We start from the raw sequence: 27,090 nt of genomic DNA, 5'->3' as shown, positions 1-27,090 counted from the left end.
TCTTTTACAAGTGGTTGACCAGTTTTCCCAGCACCACTTGTTAAAGAGGTTGTCTTTTTTCCATTGTATATAGTTGCCTCCTTTGTCGAAGATAAGGTGTCCATAGGTTCGTGGATTTATCTCTGGGCTTTCTATTCTGTTCCATTGATCTATATTTCTGTCTTTGTGCCAGTACCATTAGCAGTCTTTAAAAGTGAGAGGCATTGTAACAATTTTTTTTTCCTGCTTTTACTTATGGTCAAGCTGTTGAATTTTCTATTCAAATTTGAAGAAGCTTTGGAATTTAATTTCCCAGCTCTGTCTTATAGGATTTGTGTCATTGGGGCAAAATTCTTCATCTCTAAACTTTGACTTTCTATGCTTCTATGTGGTTAATCATAGAGCCTACTTCACAGTACTTTTTGTTAGAATAAAGTGAGAATTATATAATCCACAGAAAATACCTAGCCAAGAACCCTTAAACTATTTATCACTTCCCAAGAAATATAGCAAAGAGAAATTTAAACAAAACTAATGTAAGTATGTTAAACTGTCAACTGAGACTGATTTCATGTTATAAAATAAAATACAAAAATTGCCTATAAATTTGATGAAATTCAGACAGTTTAATCACACTTGTATACTATAGTGGTAGGACATTTTACTAAACCTATTTGGAAAGTAGAAATTAAATGTATAAGTTGATTGTTAAAATAGTCTTTCTAGTCCCTATATGATTGTTTTTTAATGTATAATAAGATGCGTTAATTCTTATTTGTGTTTAATTGATATATATTTTAATGAAGATTTGGATGTTAAATGGGTTTATTATAATGCTGGTTCATCATATTTATTCCTTTCTTAAAAATGCCTAACAAATTTGGTATCAAGATGTTGCCATAAATAATTGTCATTACTAAACGAATAATGTGGCTGAAGGATTCTTGGGGCAAATATTCCAACTGATTATATATTGTTAACTTTCAATGTAAGTTTTTTTTGTCTTAAAAGATTATTGGTTGGTTAGGATGGAGTATGGCTGTAAGGGAAGAGGGTTTATTTTACTTTTAAAAGTATTATTTCACATTTAATTTACTTTTGGCCTTTTAAAACCTGGGAGTTCATATTTATTGCAATAGTACTACCATAACCCAAAATATTTTTAACTCTTTCTTTTTGAAATTTTCTTCATATTTTTGACACATTCTGAACAGCTTAGTAACTGTATTTACACTTCATCTATTTGCAAATGGATTTGATTTTTAGAGAGCCCTTAATGTCATTCAGAACCAAATCTATGGCATAAGATGGATGATTAAAAATTACTTATTCTTTTGATGACAAGAAGTAGAGTTGACGTAAGTTGTGAGACATAATTATAAAGATATTAAATGCTGTCAGCCACCTTGAGGCTGATAACACTAGTACCACTGAGAGCTTACTAGGGTTCCAGTATTTTCCAGCCACTGTTTTACGTAATTAATTAATGTTATTTTGTTTAATCTTCGTGGTAATTCAGCATTGTTTTTTCTAGCTTTCAGTTGAAAATAATGATGTTTAAAGGCTTAGATGATATTCTCAAGGTCACATAGCAAAAAGCAATACAAGGTTTAAAATTGAAGATTATGTAAATCTGAAACCCATGCTCTCTCCATGACTTACACTGTTACAAAGTTTTATCTCTCAAATGTTTGAATTACAGTATGGACAACATCAATGGAGAAAATACCTGATCTATCTCAGTAATGAAATTAAGAGCAGTGTTTAATTGGATGATGTATTTGTAAAAAGAGATCCCATTAAATTTAGGATACGTGTCTTATATTCTGGCAATTTTAGAAGCTGAAGCGCAAATCAATAAATACTAATTTTATCTAATATTATATTGAGTAGAATATTTGCTCAATTTGAAGCCATTGTATTCGATAAAAATGTAACATATCTTTTGATGTGTGTAGTTTCTGTAATGATTAAGTTGGTAAAAAAATCTTTGAAGAACTTTTGTTATTAGTTTTTTTAGTGTAATTTTTTTATATGGAAGTATAATTTATTTGGGGCTTCCCTGGTGGCTCAGTGATAAAGAATTTGCCCAATGCAGGAGATGCAGATTCGATCCCTGGATCAGGAATATCCCCTGGAGAAGGAAATGGCAACCCACTCCAGTATTCTTGCCTGGAGAATCCTGTGGACAGAGGAGCCTGGCGGGCTACAGTCCGTGGGGTTGCAAAGAGTTGGACATGACTTAGTGACTGATCTACGGGCACAAGGATAATTTCCTGTTAGTTTCATGTGGTGGTGGTGTTCAGTCACTCAGTTGTGTCCAACTCTTTGCGACATCATGAACTGCACTGTGCCAGGCTTCCCTCTCCTTCACTGTCTCCCGGAGTTTGCTCAAACTCACGTCCATTGAGTCAGTGGTGCCATCTAACTTGTCTCATCCTCTGTTGTCCCCTTCTTCTCCCACCTTCACTCTTTCCCAGCATCAGGGTCTTTTCTAATGAGTTGGCTCCTCGCATTGGGTGGCCAAAGTACTGGAGCTTTAGCTTCAGCATCAGTCCGTCCAGTGAATATTCAGGATTGATTTCCTTTAGGATTGACTGGTTTGATCTCCTTGCAGTCCAAAGGACCCTCAAAAGTCTTCTCCAACACCACATACATGTACACATATGTACACTTACATATATGTAAGAACCTTGGGTTCGATCCCTGGGTTGGGAAGATCCCCATTCTTGGCTGGAGAATCCCATGGACAGAGAAACCTGGTGGGTTACAATCCATAGAGTTGCAGAGTCAGACACGACATGACTGAAGTGAGTTAGCACACAAACATATGCATAAATATATATATATTCCAGTATATTCTTTTTCAGATTATTTTCCCTTTATAGGCTATTATAAAATATTGAGTCCAGTTTCTTATGCCTTAAGTAGGTCCTTGTTGGTTATCTATTTTATATATGGTAGTGTGTATATGTTAATCTCATATTCTTAGCTCACTGACCCCTTTCCTCTTTGCTAACCAGATGTTTGTTTTCTGTGTCTGTTTCTCTTTTGAATATGTTATTTATATCTTTTTTTAAAATTCAACGTACAAACTGTATCATATGATCTTTGTCACTGACTGGTTCACTTCACTTTAGTATGATTAGCTCGAGGTCCATCCATGTTGCTGCAAATAGAATTCATTCATTCTAATTCAACTCTCTGAGTAGGCTATAGGATCTGTCTAGATACGATTCAAGAAAGGGCCAACTGTTTCTAAATTGTGCAAAGCCTTTTGTAGTTATACCTGTCAATTCTTAAGGGGGGAATAGGTGGGTGGAGAAATTGGCATGGTTCATCTAAGTATTCTGTCTAGACCTGTATGTGGACAACTTCCTTCTATATGCAAACCTAAGATCATTGTTATCCTCTAGGACTGTACATCTGGCTTCTGGATTTAATTTGCCAAGTAGGTGGAGATAATGGATATTAAATAGGCAACTCATAGCATCTCCAACACTTTTGTAAGATATATATTGGATTGGCCAAATAGTTCATTTGAGCGTAATGTGGAAAAACCCAAATGAACTTTTTGGCCAACCTAGTACATTACCTACTCATACCCACAGTCATGAGTGATACCCACTTGTTCCTTGTTTATGCTGAAAAAGCATTGTCATTTTGCTGTTTCTGTTAACTCTCAGAATATCTGGCCTGTTCTAAGTGCTTAATGATTTCTTGCTCATGGAATGTGAATTTGAACCTCAAAAAGTTTTCATGTATTCTTCCCAAATCAGCTTCAAAAAATAAACTCAAATGGGAGTTGAAAGAAAAAAAAGAAGCAGAAGGAAAGGAGAATGAGAGAAAATGGGGAGAAGAAAGAGTTTCTTAAGTTGCTCGCCATCCTGAAATGAAAGAAATTAAACCTCTGGGGCTAAAGGAATCTAATCTAGGTCAGGGTGAAAACTTTGACCTGTGGCCCTTGGTCTTGGCCATGACCAGGGAAACCTCAGTGCGTCTTTGCCCACGCTCTTTTCTGACCGAGGCACCTGACGACTCCTGCAGACACGCTTGGTGTTGGGATGGGCACCGGTGAGCACCGTGGCTCACGTCAGGATCCTTTTGGAAGCTTCATTCTGGAAGCATGCAAGAGATGTGAGGCTTTAGGGGTAGTCGTGGCTTCTCTAATGAGGAAGTGTACCAGTAAGACCATTTTGTGTTTCCTTCCTCCCCAGTACAAAATGTTTTCTGTGTCCCTCTCAGTTTAATTTGTGGCCTACGATTTAGGAAAGATGTGTTTACTGTAGGACCCTTAAGAAAAGATTCACTTCTGGGTGTAACTAGAATTAAAATCCACAGGGAAAACGGTTTTGGCCTTACAGATCAAATACTCTTCCCGTGTTTTCTTGCTTTCTCTCGAGTGATAATCAAGGTACTGTATAATCCACCAGAGTGTTTGAAAGGATGAGATGGCCTGTGACAGGGTGGGCAGGAAAAGTGTTTGTGTTTGTGCATCGTCGGATCTGGGCTACTGCCAGTGATCCAGGAGAGGGTGGGAGCCTGGCCTGGCTGGTCCCAGGGCTGCTCTGCCCCAGTTCCAATAGCCACTAAGCCCATTGGAGTATAAATAGCAATATGACAAGCCTCCATTCAATTTATAGTGTTTTCATGGCAGGCTGTGGCAGTAAGCGATTTATCTAAGGTAGAATTCCCTAATGAGCCCAGCCAGCCCCAGTGTAGAGACCAATTTAAAGCCAGTGTTTACAAATCGCAAAATACTTGGAGACGAAATCAAGAAAGATTGATTCTTGGGTTATAAATCTCATTCCTTCGTAGATGCTAAATGTGTGGATTTTTAAATAGCCATGTGGCTTAAACAAAATAAAACAACGAAATCCTCTCCCAGCAGATCACAGAGAGGAGAACCTCCTCAGCTTGAATTATCTTCCTGAGGGCTTGATTAGATTGTAAGTTTCCAAGTCCATTGTTTTTCAATAGCAGCCTTTTCCTGCAGACTTCTATTTGAAATATTTATGCCTCTGCTCTAGAGGTTTCTTTAATGGGATTTCCACAATGGAAAGTGGGGAGTGAGTGCTGCAGATGGTGTCTGTGTTTTGAGCTGTGGTTTCTGAACAAAAGTATTTAATTCACTCTGTTCTCTCCCCTCCTTGAGAATTCTACCTTCTCTATTACTGGCTATGGCTAAGCATATCTGTGGTCAGACAAGATTTGTTCCACTTGCAGGGCTGCGGGGTAAACAGTTCCCGTTAAGCCATGGGCCAGAAAAAGGAAAAGTTAGTTATTACTGAATTACAGCTAAGTTTCTTGAATAGAAAACATAGTTGCCCTCAAGTTAAGAAAACTTAGAATTTCAAGGCTGGGAAAGAAACCAAGAAATACACAAAATCACCAAATTGCCTCTTGAAAGAGAATCCTATCAAGAGCTTGGGAGCAATTTGCATAATGAAAAAATATTCATGGGCCTGAGTTTTCTTCAGAAGGACTGATGCGGAAGCTGAAACTACAGTACTTTGGCCGCATCATGTGAAGAGTTGACTCATTGGAAAAGACCCTGATGCTGGGAGGGACTGGTGGCAGGAGGAGAAGGGGATGACAGAGGATGAGATGGCTGGGTGGCATCACCGACTCGATGGACATGAGTTTGAGTAAACTCTGGGAGTTGGTGATGGACAGGGAGGCCTGGCATCCTACAGTTCATGGGTTCACAAAGAGTCGGACACCACTGAGCGACTGAACTGAACTGAACTGAATTGGGATATCAAAATTCAAGGGTCAAAGAATTGTTCACCTTGATTAGCTAAATTATCCCAGTAATTGTATTCTAGCCTGTACCTTTCTTAGGTCAGCTGCTAGCCAGAGGCCACAATGAACATTTATATTCTAAAGTTAAAGCAAACAATTGATAGGAACATTAGACTGCTACTCTCTAGAAATGTCTGTTGCCTCATTGGAATGATGACTTTTTCTAGATTTTCCCTAGTATGAGCTTCCTATAAGCATTTTTAGTTAGTTACTGTTAGTTGATCTGTTGTGTCCGACTCTTTGTGACCCCATGGACTGTAGCCCGCCAGGCTCCTCTGTCTGTAGAATTCTCTAGGCAAGAACACTGAAGTGGGTAGCCATTCCCTTCTCCAGGGGATCTTCTCGACCCAGGGATGGAACCCAGGTCTCCTGCATTGCAGGCAGTTTCTTTACTGCCTGAGCCACCAGGGAAGCCTTCTTGGAGGCATGAAGCAAGCCTTCTTGAGGTTTTAGCCTTCAAGTTTCTCACATTATTACTAACCAATATTATCGAATGCCTTTTAGGTGCTAAGCCTGTTCTAGACACGGAACGCAGCAGTGAACAAGACAACTATCCTTGTCCTATGTATCCTTCCTTCCAGTGGGACAAGACAGATCAGAAACAGAATCAACAGTGGACAATGTGATGTTTTAGGAGGCTAAGTGTCCCAGGTTATAAATAACAGAGAGTAAAAGGAAGAAACATCAGGATGGTAAAGATGTAACTGCAGCATTTTTTTTTAACTTTTTATTTTGTATCAGGACTTAGCTGATTGACAAGGCTGTGACAGTCTCATGTGACCAGCGAGGGGACCCAGCCATACATACACACGCACCCGTTCTCCCCCAGACTCCCCTCCCATCCAGGCGGCCACATAGCGTCGAGCAGAGTGCCCTGTGATCTGCAGTGGGTCCCTGTTAGCTACTCATTTTAAATATAGCACGTTCATCCCAACTCCTTAACTATCCCTTAGCTCCTTCCACCCCCGTGCCCCACACAGAAACCATAAGTAACTGCAGTGTTCTAAAAGGTGCTCCAGAAAGGCCTCCCTGAGAAGGCGACGTTGGAATAAAGACCTCAAAGAACTGAGGGCGTGTGATATATGAGGGAGGGAAGACCACTCCTGGGACGGGTATACAAATGGCCACAGTCGTTGGGTGTAAGCTTGCCTGGCGCATTGAAGCAACAGCAAGGACACCGATGTCCTGGACTTGGGTTGGGGGGAGAGAGCGGGAGGAAGCGTCACGGGGAATAAGAGGGCAGAGTCTGCGGACCACTGTAAGTCTTTAGCCTGCATTCTCAAAGAGAAGCCATTGGGAGGCTTTGCATACAGGAGAGACAGGGATACATTTTTATTTTGAAGAGGCCACCCTGATGGTGAGAGTCAACTGAAAGTAGACAAGAAGGAAAGCAAGGAGACCGCTTGGGAGTCGATGGTAATACTACAGGTGAGAGGAGGTTATAGTTTGGAAAATAATGAAAGTGAAGTCACTCAGTCATGTCTGACTCTGTGACCCCACGGACTGTAGCCTACCATGCTCCTCCATCCATCCATGGGATTTTCCAGGCAAGAGTACTGGAGTGAGTTGCCATTTCCTTCTCCAGAGAGGATCTTCCCGACCCAGGGATCGAACCTGGGTCTCCCGCATTGTAGGCAGATGCTTTACCGTCTGAGCCACCAGGGAAGCCAGGAAAATAATGAGAAATTGTCAGATTTGGATATAATTTAAGGTGGACTTAAGAAAATTGCCTGTTGCTTGGATGTTGGGGATGGTTAAGAAGAACAGGCAAAGATGAATCCAAAGTTTGGGGCTTGCTAATTGCACAGAAGTGTGTGTGTGTGTGGGGGGGGGCTTGCTAATTGCACAGAAGTGTGTGTGTGTGTGATGTAATTGCCAAAACAGAGAGGAGAAACTCAGGTAGATCAGGTTTGTCAGAGAACCAGGAAAACGTCTCACATATGTTCAGTTTGAAATTAGACTTTCAATTGAAGTTGTTTAAGAGGAACTTGGGTGTCATAAATATGGGATTCAAGAGAGAAATCAGTGCTGGAAATACAAATTTGAGGTACAATTTTATGCCTCAGTAAATGATCATTTTAAAAAGTGAACTTTTGCCCTCAACTGAGTAATGTATTTTAAGAGATTTTCCTCTTTTCTGGAAAGCAAATCTGTTCCTACCTTTATTATTGCTTATCATCATCAAATAGTAATTGAGCATTGCATGTAGCTGATAGTGTATGTGCATTGATTGATGTGATAGTTTTCATCTATGCTCCCACAGGGTTCATGGCAAGAAAGGAGGGAGAGGAGGCCGAGGGTCACAGTACTTTGTTTCAAGTGCATGTGATGGGCAGTAAAATGTCTCGTGGTAGCAGAGAGAGTCAGGGAACCTCACAGTTATGAGTCAGAGAAATCTTCTTGGAAGAAATTATATATTGAGTTCTTAAGGAAATGTAAACACAGAGGTGAAGACTATTCTAGGCAAAACAATCTATGGAAGGGCTTAGAGTTGAGAGCCCAATGTATTAATATTTGTAAATGATCAAAAGTTTAATCTACTTGGACATAGAGTGCAAGCTTGAAATAGGGTCAGGTAAGAAGGACTGGAAACATAGAGGCCCTTTTTGGATAGTAGTGTACTTGTTAGTCCCGTACTCACCATTTATCCTCCACCTCTTCCCCTTTGCGAACCATGTTTGGTTTCTATATCTGTGAGTCTCTTTCTGTTTTGTAAATAAGTTCATTTGTACTATATTTTAGATTCTACATATAAGTGGTATCATATGATATTTGTCTTTATCTGACTTAGTATGATAATCTCTAGGTCCATCTATGTTGCTACAAATGGCATTATTTTATTCCTTTTTTAATGGCTGAGTAATGTTACGTTGAGTAAACTCTGGGAGTTGGTGATGGACAGGGAGGCCTGGTGTGTTGCGATTCATGGGGTCGCAAAGAGTCGGACACGACAGAGCGACTGAACTGAATTGAACTGAATGTTCCATTGTGTGTATATATACATCTTCCTTACCCATTCATCTGCTGATGGACACTTAGGTTGCTCCCATGTCTTGGCTATTGTAAATAGTTCTGCTGTGAATATTAGTGTGCATGCATTTTTTTGAATTAGAGCTTCCGTCCTTGCCAGATGTATGCCCAGGAGTGGGATTATATGACATATGGTAACCCTATTTTTAGTTTTTTAAGGAACCTCCATACTGTTTCCCATAGTGGCTGCACGAGCTTACATCCTACCCACAGTGTAGAAGGGTTCCCTTTTCTCCACACCCTCTCCAGCATGAATTATTTGCAAACTTTTTGATGATGGTCATTCTGACCAGTGTGACATGGTCCCTCACTGTAGTTTTGATTTTCATTTCTCTAGTAATTTGCAGTGGTGAGCATCTTTTCATGTGTGTGTTGGCCATCTGTGTGTCTTCTTTGGAGAAGTGTCTATTTAGGTCTTCTGTTCATTTTCTCGATTGGTTTTTGTTGTTGTTGTTGAGTTGCATGAGCTATTTGTATATTATGGAAATTAAGCCCTGTCAGTCCATTCATTTGCCAATATCTTCTGCCAGTCTGTTGGTTGACTTTTAGTTTTGTTTATGATTTCCTTTGCAGTGCAAAATCTTATACATTTGATTAGGTCCCATTTGCTTATTTTTCCTTTTATTTTTATTGTCATAGGAGACTTAAGAAAACCATTGCTATGATTTTTGTCAGAGAAAGTTTTGCCTATGTTCTTTTCTAGGAGGTATATGGTGTAATGACTTATACTCAAGTCTTTAAATCATTTTGAGGTTATTTTTGTGTATGGTGTGAGGGTGTGTTTTAACTTCGCTGATTGACATGCAACTGTCCAGCTTTCCCAAGACCACTTGCTGCGGAGACTGTATTTTCTCCATTGTACATTTTTGCCTTTTTTATTGAAGATCAACTAACTCTAGGCTTATGGGTTTATTTCTAGCCTCTCTATTTTGGTTCCATTGATTTGTATGTCTGTTTATGTGCCAATATCATGCTGTTTTGACTACTGTAGCTTTGTAGTATTTTCTGAATTCTGGGAGGATCACCCTCCAGCTCTGTTTTTTTTCCTTCAGAATTACTTGGGAATTCTGGGTCATTTGTGGTTCCAATTTTAGGGTTATTTGTTCTATTTCTGGAGGGGCTTTTTAAGGAGTTTGAACTTTATGCTAAGAGCAAAAATAAAAAATGATTAAAACTTCAAAGCAACAGGTGTTTGCTTTATCTATTCAATGTCCAATAATCAGTTTGAGATTTTTTTTTCTCACTGAAATTGAGTCCACCATGTTTCTCATTCTGAAGTGCTTTTCCTATCTGATCAATTGTGATTATTTTATTTTCCTTGATATGCTTATTTATTTTTATTGAGGTATCTGGTTGTTTCACTCAATGACTAACTTTTCATTCAGGTTTTGATGCACATGCAGAGATAATTCCAAATATCTGAAAAGACCAAACTCATATTTGTTCAGATTGCTGAGAAATCAGTCCCTTGTTCTCTCAGATGGTTGTGAGTCTTAAAAAAATGAGCCAAGAATTAAGTGGTAGAGATATAGGTGATGTACTTAATGCAGTTTGAAGATGAAACAGGGTTCAAGCATTTCAGACAGTCTAGTTCTCCATCATCTGTTCATAGCAGTTATTGGAACACACAGCGAAATTTGAATGTCCAGTAACTTAATGACCATTAATGGTACCACCATAAATCTCTGCCAGAAATGTGTTCAATGGTGTCACTTGAGAGACCAAAAAGTGGGATCGAGGAGATTACATGACAGGGAAAAAAGTCATGAGAATAGACAAATATGGACATTATTGCCACATTTCTTGTATAGAAAAGGAAGATGAGAAGAGATATCAACAGACAGCCTTTAGTCTCAAGTCAAAACAGTGAAATTTGCTCTCAAAAGGATTCTGGTCCCACAAGAAAGGTTGCCAAGGTGAAGTTAAATAGTTTGTACTATTTTTCAAAGCATATTTAGCAAGATCCCTTCATACTCATCCCCATGCATAGACAAATGCCACACACAGTAACAAGCTACTAATGTCCTGCTAGAGAACTGAAATGTTTCAGGTAATTTGCAGGTGGTGAAACTTAGTGAATAAAATTTTATTTTTCCTGAATTCAGTAAGAGTATCATTGTAAGGTCAAAACCAGCTGTGAGTGAAAAATGGCATAATCTCACTTAACCTAAGAATGAGATTCCTTCCCAATATTAAAGATAGTTAATATATCAACATGCAACTTTTAGGTTATAACATTAAATGGATAAATGATGTTACAGAGCAATTAAGCAGTTCACTTTTTCAGTGTAGAGTACTTGTCCTGTCTTCTCTATTTTAATGCCCCATCTTTATATTAGTTTCCATTATGTAGTTCAACAACTGGTCACAAGAGAGTTTCAGGGGAATTTAAGGAAGTAATAGGCTAAAGTGATATATCCTTTCTGTGGGTATGAGTGCTCTGAAATTTATAATTTCCCCTGAGAATTGTGAAGTTTCTTAAGGCCAGAGAGTCCAGAAATACCCACTTATCTAAGAGGGTTAAAAAAGCTAAATAGGAAGGAAAGTGAAAGTTGCTCAGTTGTGTCCAACTCTTTGTGACCCCAAGGACTGTACCCCAAGAATTCCATGGAATTCTCACAGGCCAGAATACTCTAGTGGGTAGCCTTTCCTTTCACTAGAGGATCTTCCCAATCCAAGGATCGAACTAGTCTCACATATTGCAGGTGGCTTCTTTACCAGCTGAGCCACCAGGGAAGCCGAAGAATACTGCCGTGGGTATCCTATCCCGTCTCCAGCGGATCTTCCCCAGCTCAGAAATTGAACCGGGGTCTCCTGCACTGCAGGCAGATTCTTTACCATCTGAGCTCCCAGGTAATCTCCAATAGGAAGAAAGTGGCACATAAAATTTCTGCAGTCTTACATTTTAAGCAAAATGTTGTGTTTGTGTGTATTTTCACTCTTTGGATTCCCAAACTAGCAAAGGAGAACTGGAAAAGATTCAAATCAGCCATAGGAAAAAGGAATAATAGACTAATTCTCATTTTCTTTTGTGATAGAGTGACCAGTTTTGTGGATGGAAAAAGCAATAGACATAATATATCTTCCCTTCAGGAAGGCTTTACTTTGCTCTCCAAGATATGCTCATAAACAAGCCAGAAAAAAAATATCGTTGGTTATTTATGTCAGATGTCAGATGTGTGGAGGTCCAGGAAACTGTTTATCAATGTTTCAGAGTCAACATCCCAGATCCCATTGAGAAACTCAGTTCTCTAAGTTTGGATAAGGCTCAAAATGTACAACAGTGGCACCTTGCAATCCCTTAGAATTCAGGATGATTTGCAGATGACTTAGCAAATGATTGACTTGAACTCAGTGGATGAACGTTGAGTAGAATAAATTCCATTATTTTCGAATTAATAGCTTTACAAAGCTGGAGGGAAAATAGCTATTTTAGGGAGGAAAATGGAGAGGAATAGGTTATTCATGAGTTGAATTGTTACCCCAAAAGATAAGCTGAAGTCCCAAATGTCCATAGCTATGAATGTGACCTAACTTGGATATAGCCTTTGCAGATATAATCCGGTTAGGATATGTCAGTAGAGTGGCCTCTAATCTGTTGTCCTTACAAGAAGAGGAAATGCCATGTGAAGACAGAGGTGCTCAGGGAGAGAGTCATGAATGGTCACAGAGGGAGTGATTGGAGTGACGTCGTCGCAGGATTGTTGGCTACCACCAGAAGCCAGGGTGAAAAAAGGAAGGATTCTTCCCAGAGTCTCTGATGGAGCGTGGACCTGCCAGCACCTTGATTTCAGACGTCTGTCCTCCAGAGCCATTGGAGCATAATTTCTACTGTGGTTTTTTGTTTGGTGGTTCTTTTTCTTTTTTAGCTGCCTCTAGTCCTAGTTGCAGCACGTGGGATCTTCACTGCATCATGCGGGATCTTTCATTGCAGTGCGCAGACTCTCTAGTTGTGGGGGGCCAGCTCGGTAGTTATGGCTGCGGGCTCAGTTATGTGCGTGTGTGATTCTAGTTCCCCAGGCAGGGATCAAACCTGAGTCCGTTGCAAGGTAGATTCTTAACCACTGGACCAGGGAAGTCCTGGTTTCTACTGGCTTCAGTGACTCAGCATGTGGAACTTTGCTATAGCAGTTTGAAGAGATTAAGACAATGACAAATAGCAGGTGTTCGGCAAAAGAAATTTGTGTCTCTGATGACACTAAGGCACCATTTAAACACCAGGGATCTAGAGGTAAATCCAGGAAGCAGTTACTGTGACAGTGGGCACATGCTTTCACTCATTTGAGTCTGAGTTTACTGAACTTTATAAAGGAGAGATGCTGCTGTAAAATGAAATTCTATTGGACTTTCCTAAGTAATATTCTGCCAGGCATATCTTTCCTCATAAAAAATAAAAGTTTTTGTAAAATTGTGCTTAGCACTTTAGGGAGCTCACAGACCTCTTTTAGCTCAGCACATGGTCCCTTGTTTAGCTCTCCTGCTTTAAACAATGCCAGGTGGCACTAATGGTAAAGAACCTGCCTGCCAATGCAGGAGTCCTAAGAGATGTGGGTTCAGTCCCTGGGTTGGGAAGATCCCCTGGAGGAGGACATGGCAACCCACTCCAGCCTGGTGGGGAACAGTCCACTGGGTTGCAGAGTCAGCCACCACTGAAGGAACTTAGCATACACACCTCTCTAAAACCAAGCCAGCTGATGAAGCTGTGCTCTCTTTGTTCATCATGGCAATCATGATAGTTTCAATCAGCCAGGGTCAGAGGTTTGAAGAAGACAAACAGAATCCTAAAGGTACTGAACTTCTGTTCTCTGCAAGAATAGAGCTCCCCGGGGTGACTCATTCTTCAAGTTCATGCTGAAGGTCTGTCTCCATCGCAGACCTTCGCCTTTTTTTATCATCTTCTCCCCAATCACTCTTATCAGAGCTTCATGACATAATAAGCAATTGCTTGTATCTTCACTGATTAATGTTTTCCATACCTGTACACATAGATTATAAAATACTGCTCCTGGTTTGGAAGGGATGAAAAAAAATGGTGAGGAATCCTTACCACCATAGTCACTCATTATGAGAACTGCTACTGAGGAATTGAAAAAAAAAGTTTTATTTATTTGATTACTGGGTTGTGGCATCCAGGATCTTCCATTTTCTTGCAGCATGCGGGATTTTTTGTTGTGGCATGTGAACATTTAGTTGCAGCATATGGGATCTAGTTCCCTGACCAGGGATGGAACCTGGGCCCCCTGCATTGGGAACACCAAATTTTAGCCACTGTACCACCAGAGAAGTCCCCACTGCTGAAGATTTTAATTCCAGTGCCAGTTTTCCTAAATGTCACGCCTGGGAATTGCTTGTCGGCATTTCCTTCCATACTCTGGAATGAGAAGTCAAGTGCAGAGAGAGGGATCGAAAAAAGAAGGGAGGGGAAGAAAGAGTGAGCTTCTCTATCATGATTAGTTATAACCTGTTACCTTCAAAACAAGAAGAAGAAGACATGTGGTACAGCTTTATTGGGGAAGCTGGAAGGTTGTGTCAGTCAAGGCTTCACCATTGTCGGTTTAACATTTTAAAATAGGTTTCTGAATGGACATCACACATGAGCTTTAATGAGAGACTTGGTAACTCTCCCCGGGGACAACGTGGGCACAGGCCTCTCCCCTGAAGTCCTTCCAAACCACCCCTACATAAGAAAAATCATTACACCTCCTAAAGTCACAAGGCAAAAACAGAAGTCTCCAAGACCGAGCAGATAATTCCATGGAGGCCTATTCACAACACCTTCTCTTTAGTTACAGTCAATTTTCTTCCACACAGTGTTTATTCCTTTGTCAGATATTTATAGTCCTCATACCAAAAGTCCATTGAACATCAACCGATGATACAGTAACATAAAGCAGATTTATATATTCGGCTTGTCTAATACTCTATTGGAAAGAGAAGACATTGCTCAATCTAATAGCCTCCTTTCTTAAGAGAGATTCATTTTAAAACGTTGTCTTATAAATACAAAATGGGTTGAAACTCATGTGCTCTAAATATTTTAAGGGATTTATGTTTGCATTAACTGTCCTTTTAATCAAACTTCAGTATATTACAAACACTGCAGACATTTCAAGGAGAAAAATACTACTTGCTGTTTCGAAGTTAAAAGTTTCCTAGTAGAAAGGAAATCCTAAAAGTTCTAAAAGATGATACTAGAAACACATTGTCAGACTCATATATAGAAGATGTTCCCATATTAATCATAGGTTTGAATTTTTTAAGAAACTTCTTGGACACTTTATGAAAATGTCCCAAAGATTTATGTCTGCATTTTTGTAGTGTTAAAAATATGTAATATTGGCTTTCCCTGGCAGGCCAGTGGTTAAGCGTTCAAGGAATGTGTGTGCGCTAAGTCACTTCAGTCGTGTCCGACTCTTTGTGACCCTATGGGCTACAGCCCGCCAGGCTCCTCTGTCCATGGGATTCTCCAGGCAAGAATGCTGGAGTGGGTTGCCTTGTCCTCCTCCAGGGGATCTTTCTGACCTGCTCCTCGGGCATGGTTTTGATCCCTGGTCATGGAACTAAGATCCCGCATGCTATGCAGCCAAAAAGTTTTTTTAAAGAAAGAAAAACTTACTAAGACGTGTGTAGTAGCTTTACCTCCTCCATCTTTATACATACAAATTTCCATTTTTATTTAGTACATTTCAGTTTCTAAACAGACACTAATATTTCAGTGTCTCTAAGGCTGTGCCTTCAAGGACTAGAGTATCTGGACGTCGCTGATCTTGCTGCATTGGCTGTTCTGTCTTACCGGAGCCGCACTTTCTTTACATTCCCTGCATTGTCCCTTCCACCTAGAAGCCCAGTCTTCTATATTACTGACAGAACGTAATCCTCAACCCTCACCCATTTTCTCTCTTTTTCTCACCCCTAGACTTATTGAAGGAATAGATCCAGCGTCAGGCCCCACCTTCCACACATCCTTACCCTCTTCAGCCCTTTACAATCTGACCCCAGCCCCCAACCACTGCCTGAAATCACTTTCTCTCAGGTCCACAGTGACAAAGTCATATTCAGGGCTTTTCATTAATCTCCCTAGTTGACTTTCTCAAATCATTGTCACGGAGAAGCAAATTTGGAAGAACCTTTTGTACTACTTGATGTGGTGTTTGCAAAAATTTGTGAGCCGTGAAACTTTCTTACATAACGTCTTATTCAGAAGCCCAGTAAAGATAATGGGGCTGATTTGATTGAACTGAGATGGGACCTGGCTATGGAGTGTTAATTAGAAATATCATTTAGATACGGTTTTAAAAAAAAAATCCTTACTTGGAAAAGCTTGAAAAATATAGTTTTTTTTTTTTAGCTTTGTTAAGGTACAGTTGACAAATAAATTTGTAATTATTTAAAGTGTACAATGTGGTAGTTTAATATACATATATATTGTGAAATGATTCCCCCTTGCCATTTGGTTAGTTAATGCATCCATCACCTCATATATTTTTCTTCTCTTTCTCCTCCTCCTCCTCCTTTGGGGGAGAATATTTAGGTTCTACTTTCTCAGAAAATTTCCATTCTACAATACAATGTTATCAACTATAGTCACCATGTTATACCTTAGCTCCCACCTTGTTTATCTTATAATTGAAAAGTTTGCACCTTTTTACCAAACCTATGTCTGCCAGGCCTCCCAGACTTTGAGAGCCGCTTTTCTACTCTGTTTCTGTGTATTCCACTTTATTGTGGTTGTTGATTTTAGATTCACATGTGAGTGATAATCTGTGGTATTTGACTTGGTCTGGCTTATTTCACTTAGCCTACTGACCTCTTGGTTCAAACAGGTGGCATATGACAGGATGATTACCTTCTTTCTAAGCCTGAATAATATAGCATGATATATATAAATCAAATATAAATGGTATACTTAAAATATATGGCTTTTGAAAATAGAAATCTCAATTTTATTGACAAGATAGGGCCACCATGGGATACTTCACAAATACAAATCAAACAGTCCCATGATGAGAGCGTGAAATGGAAGCAGACAGTTTAATAGTCTTCACCTCTTCATCCTCTCCCTAAGGGCTATCTGATCTAACATTCTCATTATCCTTTTCAAGAGGAGTCATGTCTTCATGGGCCTCATACCTCATATCTGTCTGTCCATCTATCCATCCATCTATCCATTGTCTATCTATTCATCCACCTATCCATCTACCTACCTAACATTTTCTCGACACTTTCATCAACTGATGAACACAGGTTATTTCTATACTTTGGCTATCGTGAATAGTACTACAGTGAAGATGGAAGTGCAGGTAACTCTATGATATATACCCAAAAGCAGGATTTCTGGATAATATGGTAATTCTATTTTTAACTAAGTGAGGAATCTCCATACTGGTTTCCATAGTGATTATACCAGTTTGCCTTCCTACCAACAAGTGTGCTAGAGTTCCCTTTTCTCTACATCCTCACCAGCATTTATTCTCTCTTTTTTTGACAGAAGTCATCTAACAGGTGTGAGATATTATATCATTGTGGTTTTAATTTGCGGTTCCCTGATGATTAGTTATGTTGAGCACCTTTTCAGGTACATATTGGCCATTATGTGTCTTTAGAAGAGTGTTTGGATTCTTAGGCCATTATTTAATTGGATTTTAGCAGTTTTTTTGCTATTAAGTTGTGCTAAAGGAGATCAGTCCTGGGTGTTCATTGGAAGGACTGATGTTGAAACTGAAACTCCAATACTTTGGCCCCCTGATGCAAAGAGTTGACTCATTGGAAAAGACCCTGATGCTGGGAAAGATTGAGGGCAGGAGGAGAAGGGGACGACAGAGGATGAGATGGTTGGATGGCATCATCAACTCGATGGGCATGGGTTTGGGTGGACTCCGGGAGTTGGTGATGGACAGGGAGGCCTGGTGTGCTGCAGTTCATGGGGTTGCAAAGAGTTGGACACGACTGAGTGACTGAACTGAACTGTACAAACTATTTGTATGTTTTGTTATTAAACCCTTTTCTGACATGTGGTTTTGCAAATACTTGCTCCCTTTCCACAGGGTGCCTTTTTGTTTTGTTGATGGTTTCCTTTGAATAGATGTTTAGTTCCTTTAAAAAGTTTGCTCTTCTTGTCTTTGCTTTTGTTGTCAAAATCAAAACATTATTGCCAAACCAATGTCAAAGAGCTTACTGCTTATGTTTTCTTCATGGAGTGTTAAAACTTCAGGGCTCTTGATGAAAGTGATAGAGGAGAGTGAAAAAGTTGGTTAAAACTCAACATCCAGAAAACTAAGATCATGGCATCCAGTCCTATCACTTCATGGCAAATAGATAGGGAAACAATGATAGACTTTATTTTGGGGGGGCTCCAAAATCACTGCAGTTGGTGACTGCAGCCTTGAAATTAAAAGACACTTGCTTCTTGGAAGAAAAGTTATGACCAACCTAGACAGCATATTAAAAAACAGAGACATTACTTTGCCAACAAAGGTCTGTCTAGTCAAAGCTATGGTTTTTCCAGTAGTCATGTATGGATGTGAGACTTGGACTATAAAGAAAGCTGAGCACCGAAGAATTGATGCTTTTGAACTGTGGTGTTGGAGGAGACTCTTGAGAGTCCCTTGGACAGCAAGGAGACCCAACCAGTCCATCCTAAAGGAAATCAGTCCTGGGTGTTCATTGGAAGGACTGATGTTGAAGCTGAAACTCCAGTACTTTGGCCACCTGATGCAAAGAGCTGACTCCTTTGAAAAGACCCTGATTTTGGGAAAGATTGAAGGCAGGAGAAGGGGATGACAGAGGATGAGATGATTGGATGGTATCACCAACTCAATGGACATGAGTTTGAATAAACCCCGGGAGTTGGTGATGGACAGGGAGGCCTGGCATGCTGCAGTTCATGGGGTCTCAAAGAGTCGGACATGACTGAGCGACTGAACTGGGCTGAATCCAGTTTGAGTTGTCATTTAAATATAACATAAGATAGATCCACTTTTATTCTTCTGCATCTGGCAATCCAGTTTTCCCAAAACCATTTCTTGAAGAGAACCAATTAATTGTATTTAAAATATCTATTCTCCATTCACTCTTCTATTTTTCCCTTTGTGATTTCATGCACTTCATGGAAGAGATTTTTGATGGATATATAACTGTCTATTTCATTTAAAATAATTTTGGCTACTGGTAGCTCTTAACCCCATTCCAATAATTCTTCAAGAAGTGGTCATTATCATTTAATTCTGTTTTTTTCTGCTCTTATCACCAGCCACATTGGAATTGATTGCAAACTACAACACCCCGTTCAGAGAACCAATAATTCATTCCACACAAAGGTGGCCCTTGTGATCTCAATATGTTAAATAAGAACAGTTAAAATATTTGAAGTGTTAGTCACTTAGTCATGTCCAACTCTTTGCAACCCTATGGACTGTAGCCTGCCAGGCTCTTCCATCCATGGAGTTTTGCAAGCAAGAATGCTAGAGTGGGTACCCATTCCTTTCTCTGGGGGATTTTCCCAAACCAGGGATTGAACCCAGGTCTCCTGCATTGCAGGCAGATTCTTTACTGTCTGAGTCTTCAGGGAAGCCAGCCCCCCACCCCCACAATATTCATATGCCCTTTCCAAAAACTGGTAATAATCTGCCCTTGAGCTACTGCAAATTTCTTTTCTTTCTTTTTTTTTTTTTTTGATAGTTGATTTAAAATATTATATTAATTTCAGGTGTACAACATAGTGATTTGGTATTTTTCATTGACTCTATTCCCTGTGCCATACATTATATCCTTGTGACATTTATTTTATAACTGGTAGTTTGTACCTTTTAAACCCCTTCACCCATCCCCCCATTTCTCTCCCTTCTAGTAACTTCTGTTTGTTCTCTATACTTGTGAGTCTGTTTTGATATTTGTATATTTGTTTTGTTTTTCGGTTCCTATGGAAAGTTTATGAGTAAAGAATTGAAAGTTTGAAAATTGTGTTGAGTTTATTTGAATATCTAAAGGGTAAACTCCAGGCTACATATCTGAAGACAAATATTCTCTGAGATTTGCACAGTAAAGAGGTATGAATTAACATTTTTTTTGCTGTAAGACAAAGAGAAAATGATGACTTTTCAAGCCCTCAGTCAATGACTAAAGCCTATGACTACAATAAAGTATAGCATCTAAATTGAAGATTTTTATAGAGAATTTTAATAATTTAAAACTGATTTTTGATGTGCATATGAAAGAGAAAGTTCAGATGAATTTTAATATGAAAGTAATAAGATTCAAATAAAATGAGAGAACACCTAATGAACATTTCTTGAAAAATACCCTTTGCTTATTTGTAGTATTATATATTCCTAGTTGTATAAAACTATGATGTTAGTTACTTAGTCGTGTTGGACTCTTTATGACCCCATGGACTGTAGCCCACCAGGCTCCTCCATCCATGGGATTTTCCAGACAAGAATAATAGAATGGGTTGCCATTTCCTTCTCCAGAGGATCTTCCTGACCCAGGGATAGAACCCAGGTCTTCTGAATTAGAGGCAGACTCTTTACCATCTGAGCTACCAGGGAAGCCCTTAAAACTATGAGAGTTAATAAAAATAATAATGCACATAATCAAAACTGACTTAATTCAGTATTCTCTTTAGGAATAATAAATATTATTTGCTGACTAGCTCATGTTATTTTAAATACAGATTCAGAAAGGTTAGGTTCTTTTCTTTTTTTTAAAAAAAAAAGCAAACATTTTTTTTTCCTAGTGTGATGTGACTAGCAGACTGCCTGTGTGGCCAAGTCAGTGATCCTAAGGCAGATGTCAGGATTGGCTTTAAGTATGATCTTTGAGAACCAAGAGAACTAAACAGAGACCAGAAAATCAGTAAGAGTGTACAGGTGAAAGCTGATTTTCTGGAGTAAGTACTGTGTGTATCTGTTAGTCACTCAGTCATGTCCAACTCTTTGCAACCCCATGGACTGTAGCCCCCCAAGGCTCCTCTGTCCATGGAGTTCTCCGGGCGAGAATACTGGTATGGGTTGCCATCCCCTCCTCCAGGGGACCTTCCCAACCCAGGGGTTGAACCTGGGTTTCCTGCATTGCAGGCAGATTCTTTAGAGTCTGGGCCACCAGAGACTAGAAGGAGGAGATCAACAGAGCAAATGAGGAGGCTAGTTATGTGGGCCCAGAGGGGCAGTGGTCAGAAGTAGTGATGTCAGTTCATTCAGCTCTTTCTCTTTGAATGGTTTCCTCCCACTGCTCATTCAAACCCTTCAACTGAAGTCCAACCCAGATTGTGCACCCAGGAGGGGCTGCATTGTGACTTTCATGAACCTCTTCTTCTACAAAAAATGTTAAAAGCCATGTTTCATGAATGCGTGTTCTATGTTTTCAAAGACTGTGTTCATGCTTGTCTTCCTTTTATCCCAAAGTCAACATTATATTTCCCTATTTTCTGTCTTCTTGGTGCTCTGACATTTGAAAGCCTTGCAGATTCAGGGAGAGACTGCTGCCCCTAGGGCTGGCTGATTCTTGAAAATAATCTTTTTCGAAGAGCATGCCTTTCAAAGGCAAAGTAACCGATTCTGAGTCTATGTACCCAACCATCTCCTTATCTGACTCTCACACACCAAGACAGTACTTCCCTCTTCCTAAGTCATCCGAGGGCCAGGCATCAGGCAAGAAGAGACCCCTCTTATGGCCCACAGCCTGCAGGAGTTGTTCAGACCAGCCAGTCCTAAACGCTCACTCTGCTCTGTCGTGCCTTGCTACAGAAACTCCAGGAAAGGCTCTGGCCTTGACTTTACCTTGATCCCTTCTGCTTCCTGTTCAAAACTGACACTTTTCCCATCATCCTGCATGGTACACAGAGCCTCCTCTCTAGGACCTGTGACTAGAATCCACTATTCCCAAGTCCCATTCTCGTTTCTTCCTATGGCCATGCTGACTCTTTACCATATTCAGTATTTACATCCTTGGAACACTGAGTTGCCATAAAGAGAAATGTATTGATATTAATCATTAAAAATTTTGTAACCTATATATATATATATATTTCTGATATTAAAAGGAGTTTCACATTTGCGTAGGCTCCTAGGAGTATCATGAGCCTTGGACACTGGGTCCACCGTGCCTGGCAGATGAAGCTGGCTCAGCAGCCAGGGTCTGCCTGCCTGCTCTGGTTGACAGCGTGGTAAGCTCCTGAAAAACTGAGTTAGAAATGGACAATGGTCAGTGCATATATAACAAGTAGAACTCTGACCCACAGCCTCTGCTGCAGCCTTCACAGGAAGCCTGTCATAGCCTCCTCAGCAGTTGGCCTAGAATGGTTCAAGACTTGGTCAGTGACTGTCAGCTTCCCTATTTTTTACCCTTGTTTCCAATTCCGAACCAACCAGAGAAAGCTAAATGTGTTCCCCAAACCAATCGCATAAGATGCCGCATTTCTAATTAGCCGGCTTCCAACAACTCCAGCGCTGCCCAGCTAATGACCTCAATCACAGGATATCTAAACACTTCTCATATCCACTATAAAGCCTTCCACTGCTTCACCTGCCTTTGAGTTTCTGTCAGACACAAGTAATGGTGACTGATTTCTTGCTTTAGCAAGCTATGAATAAGTAGCCTCTGCTTATTCTCATTTGGGTGGTCTCTGTTTATTTTGCCACATCCCATTTTTCTTGAATTTTTAGTTAAGATGCTTCCTTCTAACTAACTGCCACTTATCCTATTCATCTTCTAAGGAAATGGTTCATCATTTACTTTCTAAGATAACAAGCAGATTATCTGATGAGTTCATCTCTACGCACATAAAGATATGATGTGCCTTTGCCAGTTTTTCTGAATATTGAAATTAGAAAAGTCAGAAACTCTTGAACCTCATTTTCTAAAGATTGTCTTTATCCCAAGGAAATATGAATAAGAAAGTGAATAGAGTTAGGTGTAGGCTGGCAGCAGCAGTATCACCTGGGATCATGTTAGAAATGCACATTTTGGAACCCAACTTCAAACCTACTCCAGGTGATCCCAATGGACTCTGAAGTTTGAGAACCATTGCTGTACCGATTTTATTGAAATTCCCTAAACCTTTTGTTAGGTCCCGAAGCTATGAAATAGCTTGATTGATGTTTCTGTGCTATTTAAAAAAATATCATGCCATCAGTGCTGCCTAATCGTCCTTGAATCAAACTCTTATTTACCAAGAGGCTCTTTTATCCTTAATATAGCTGTCCCCTTGAGGAATGATATCTCAGTAGGTCTCTGAGCACACCAGGAGTGCCTGAATCCTAGACTAAGCAGAACTTACACTTGAGTTAGAGCCTCTGATACCTGTATTCATAGAAACAAACATGTATGTGAAGCCATTTAAAAAGCATAAAACATTATAAGAACAATATAATAATAATCCATCATTACTGTCATTACTGTAACCTTGGTGTGGAGGACAGACTTCAGTTTGGGCCCCATTATCTTCACTTCTTGGTATTGACACTCTTGTGTAATCCTCTCTTCTGTGATAATAGAATACCAAACGTGATGGGATGTCATTCCCATGATGGTTACGTTATATAAGAATCTATAAAAAAAAAAAAATCTATCTTTCTAAGAGACCCACTACATCAATCTCCCTTCACTGGCTTTGAAGAAGCAAATAACACATCGGTGTTCTATTGTGATAATTAATTGTTATCTACACTTTCTCTCTGATGACATACTGCAGTAAAATATTTTAAAATAAAAAATGATTACATATCTACAGAAAACAGTGATTATCAGACATTAAAGCAGAGCTTGTAATAGAAAAGACTTCAATCAAAACACACTGATATACTTGGAGTAAGCAGAAACAATGCAGTGAACAGAAGAATATTTCAACAAAACTCAGTCAACATGTTAGGAGGTAAAGGAGTATACAGCTTTCACAAAATCAAAAGTCTAACAGGTAAACTTTCAGAATTTGAAAATATTTTGCAACTTGAAAAGCCATAGCGAGAAACTAAAAAATATGTGGAAGATGAATTTGAGAAAATATCTTCAAAATTAGAACAAAAGAGAAGCTGAAGGTAATGATAATGATAAGCTACTTTTTCCTATGACATCTAACATAACAAGTTGGACTTGTACTATTTTGTATCTCTTATTTGGGGAGTCTATGTATGGTTTCTCCTTGTCATAAAGCAGGAACGGTAATGTGGAGAGGCATATTAATTTTAAGCTGCTAAGGAAACTCGAAGAGAATTTGGGAAAGTCTTAACCAAGCCACGCTTCATAATTGAGCACTATGTCTTCACAACCTATAGCAGTGTTTTCTAAACTTTTCCAAGTATTGATTTTTCAATTTCACTCTTCAGTATTAGATATTCTGAAATTTGTGATTACTCTGTATTTACTTAGTAAAAAACTGCACACAGTCTATTTAAATTCATATGTAATTGCTAAAGGGCTTCTGATGAATCATTACTCCAAAAACACTTTTTGTAGTAAGGCTTAAATGTTAGGAGCAAGGGTATCAAATCATATACCTTAATAAAGGGTATTCAAGCCTCAGTTATATCATAAATAGAGTGAGGACATCCTGACTCATGGCATCATCACAGGTGATGACATATGGTACCATCTGGAATCTGATGTGTTAGCTCTTATTAATATTTTCATCATCATTATTTTATACTGAGTCTAGGGGATACAATTCTATGTCAAAACAAACAAAAATAATTAACAGGATCTAACAGAGGCTTATGTGGATAACTGCTCAATTTCTGCTCTACTTTTTCAAAAAATGAAAACTAACCTATGTTACTGGTTTTGCAACTCACTACTAGTCTGAATAACTCAGCTCAGAAGTCACCTGCTGGATTAAGGAAATCTTAAAATCTATTGTTAAATTTATAGTAAATAGAGTTATGTCAGAATAGTTCCTCTCTTATTTGTTACTCCAACCAAGTACAGTGCACATATAAAGCTGAAATTAAACATATTTGATAAACACTTTAATAATAGTGATATTATTTAAGTCTGATTTAAATTATTTGTGATTCACATAGATCCCTAGACTCATTCTTTTCTGGTCCCTGATAGATATATAAAATGATGTACATAAAACATGAGTGAGTTCATGCATCTGATATGTGAAGTGGTATGCTAGATAGTCTACCAGGATCCTTGTGAATAGTTATTAAAGAGATTCTTTCTCAAAGCCTCCGGGAGGATAGAAGCTTAAACTGCAACAAACAGAGAGATTTAAATTAGTTATGAAGATAAATGCCTAGATGAGAGAATGATTTAACATGGAAATGGGGCTTTTGAAGAGCCATCTTTCTGATTTAAATAACACTATTCCAGAGGCTGATTTATTCTGTTCCTCAGTCTCTAACCCACCCATTTTGAGTTTTCCAAACACTAATCCAGCTCATTCACTCACTTTCTGGATGCCATCAACATATCCTCTCCCATCTTTTTATATAAACAAGAAGCTTTGCTTTAGACCCACTAGAAATGTTAGTTGCTCAGTTGTGTCTGACTCTTTGTGATTCCATGGACTGTAGCCCACCAGGCTCCTCTGCCCATGGGATTCTCCAGGCAAGAATACTGGAGTGGGTTGCCATTCTCTTCTCCAGGGGACCTTCCCGACCCAGGGATCAAATCCAGGTCTCTTGCATTGCAGACGGATTCTTTATAGTCTTAATTACCAGGAAAGTCCATTTTTAAATAAAAGAGTGGTTCAAAACTCTGATTTCCGTTTCTGGCAAGAGAACGTGCTTGAGAACTTCTGGAACACATTCCTGTAATGGTTTAAGACCAAAGTCTGACAATTACATGACCAGCCAGCGTCTTAGGGTCCCTCCCACCCAGGCTACCCCTGGCCTGTGTTTTCATTTGTTTGTTTTTTTCTGTTTTTTGTTTGTTTGTTTTTTGTTTTTTTAAATGGAAGCCCTCAAAAGAGGGAAGACCCTTCTGTTGTCTAGATTCATGTAATTTTGCCATCTGGTGGATTTCCACCATAATTGCAACCATTAGATACATTTACTCGTGGACAGAGGTACAGACCATTTCACCATACACTTTGCAAGAGAAAGTCTTGCAATTTGATGAAAGAGAGGGAGATAAATATATTTATCTACCCCTGCTAAATCTGCTTGCTTCCAGCTATATAAGGAACTTAAGAAAACCTAAGGAGAATCCTAATTAATGTTGACAGCATACGTTTGATTCCAAGAGTCCAAAAGGAAGTCTTAAAAAACTGAAGCAAATAGATGTTACCATAGAACTAGATGTTACATAGACATTACCTGCGATGTTGTGTGTGTGTGTGTGTGTGTGTGTGTGTGCGCATAATGGATATTTCTGCATCAGGAAAACCTAGCTTGAGAAACTGTTCTGGGGCAAATTGAATAATGAGCATAACCAGGAATATCTCCTTATAGATCTAAAAATGAATATTCATGTCAGAATCTTTACTATCTGATCTACAACTCTGAGATAAGTTAGATGGAGACATTATCTATTTCTCAGCAGGGGCTTCCGAAAAGCCTAAGTTATAGTTAAAAAGGAAGCTTAGCTCGCCTGGGCCCATGCTTTAGAAATTCATGGATTAAAAGCAGTCTTTTATTTCACCTTATTAACTGCTGCGTAATGTCATAGAAATAGCCTCAACCATTTGAATCCAGTAAATTAGAAATCCCTATTATCTCCTGGAGTCTTATAGTTTTAAGTTTCTGTTCATGGGGCTTAATGACTATTTACAGAGTGAAAAATGCAGCTTTGAAGCCTGAGATTCCTGTGGGCTGCCTCAAAATGTTTCCTCCTTTTAACCTGTAAAGAATTGCTCATTAACAGGGGCCATCCCTCACACCACCTATAGTGCCTAAAATGCCACCATTTTCAATTTCAAACATTTAGTTTATCCAGGAGGAGAAAGTGTGATGTTTGTCTTAGAGGCAGGGAGGGGACAGAGGAATATTACAAGGAGGGAAGAGCAGACCCTTAAAGATCAACATGCTAATTTGTTCTTGAATCTGAAGATGACTGGTCATGGCTGTGACATGCCCCAGAGTATGAGATTATGGATGGTTCCTCTCATTCGTTTGCTTGCATATTGCTATCTACATGGGCTATTATTGGTCTGAAAAATACTTAATGCCTGAATTACATTTCTCGTTGTTGATGTTTGGTTCCAAGAAATGCACATTTTCATTTGCTTAAGAGAATGATTTTTAAGAGAGGCAGTTGACAAAAGTGCGTGATGGGTTGTGTCCTAAGTGTCCATCTTTGACATTTTCCTCTGAATTAACACATTAGTCTATGCCA

Source organism: Muntiacus reevesi, chromosome 4 (genome assembly GCF_963930625.1).
Source record: "Muntiacus reevesi chromosome 4, mMunRee1.1, whole genome shotgun sequence".
Lineage (NCBI taxonomy): Eukaryota > Metazoa > Chordata > Mammalia > Artiodactyla > Cervidae > Muntiacus > Muntiacus reevesi.
This window is presented reverse-complemented; position numbering follows the sequence as displayed.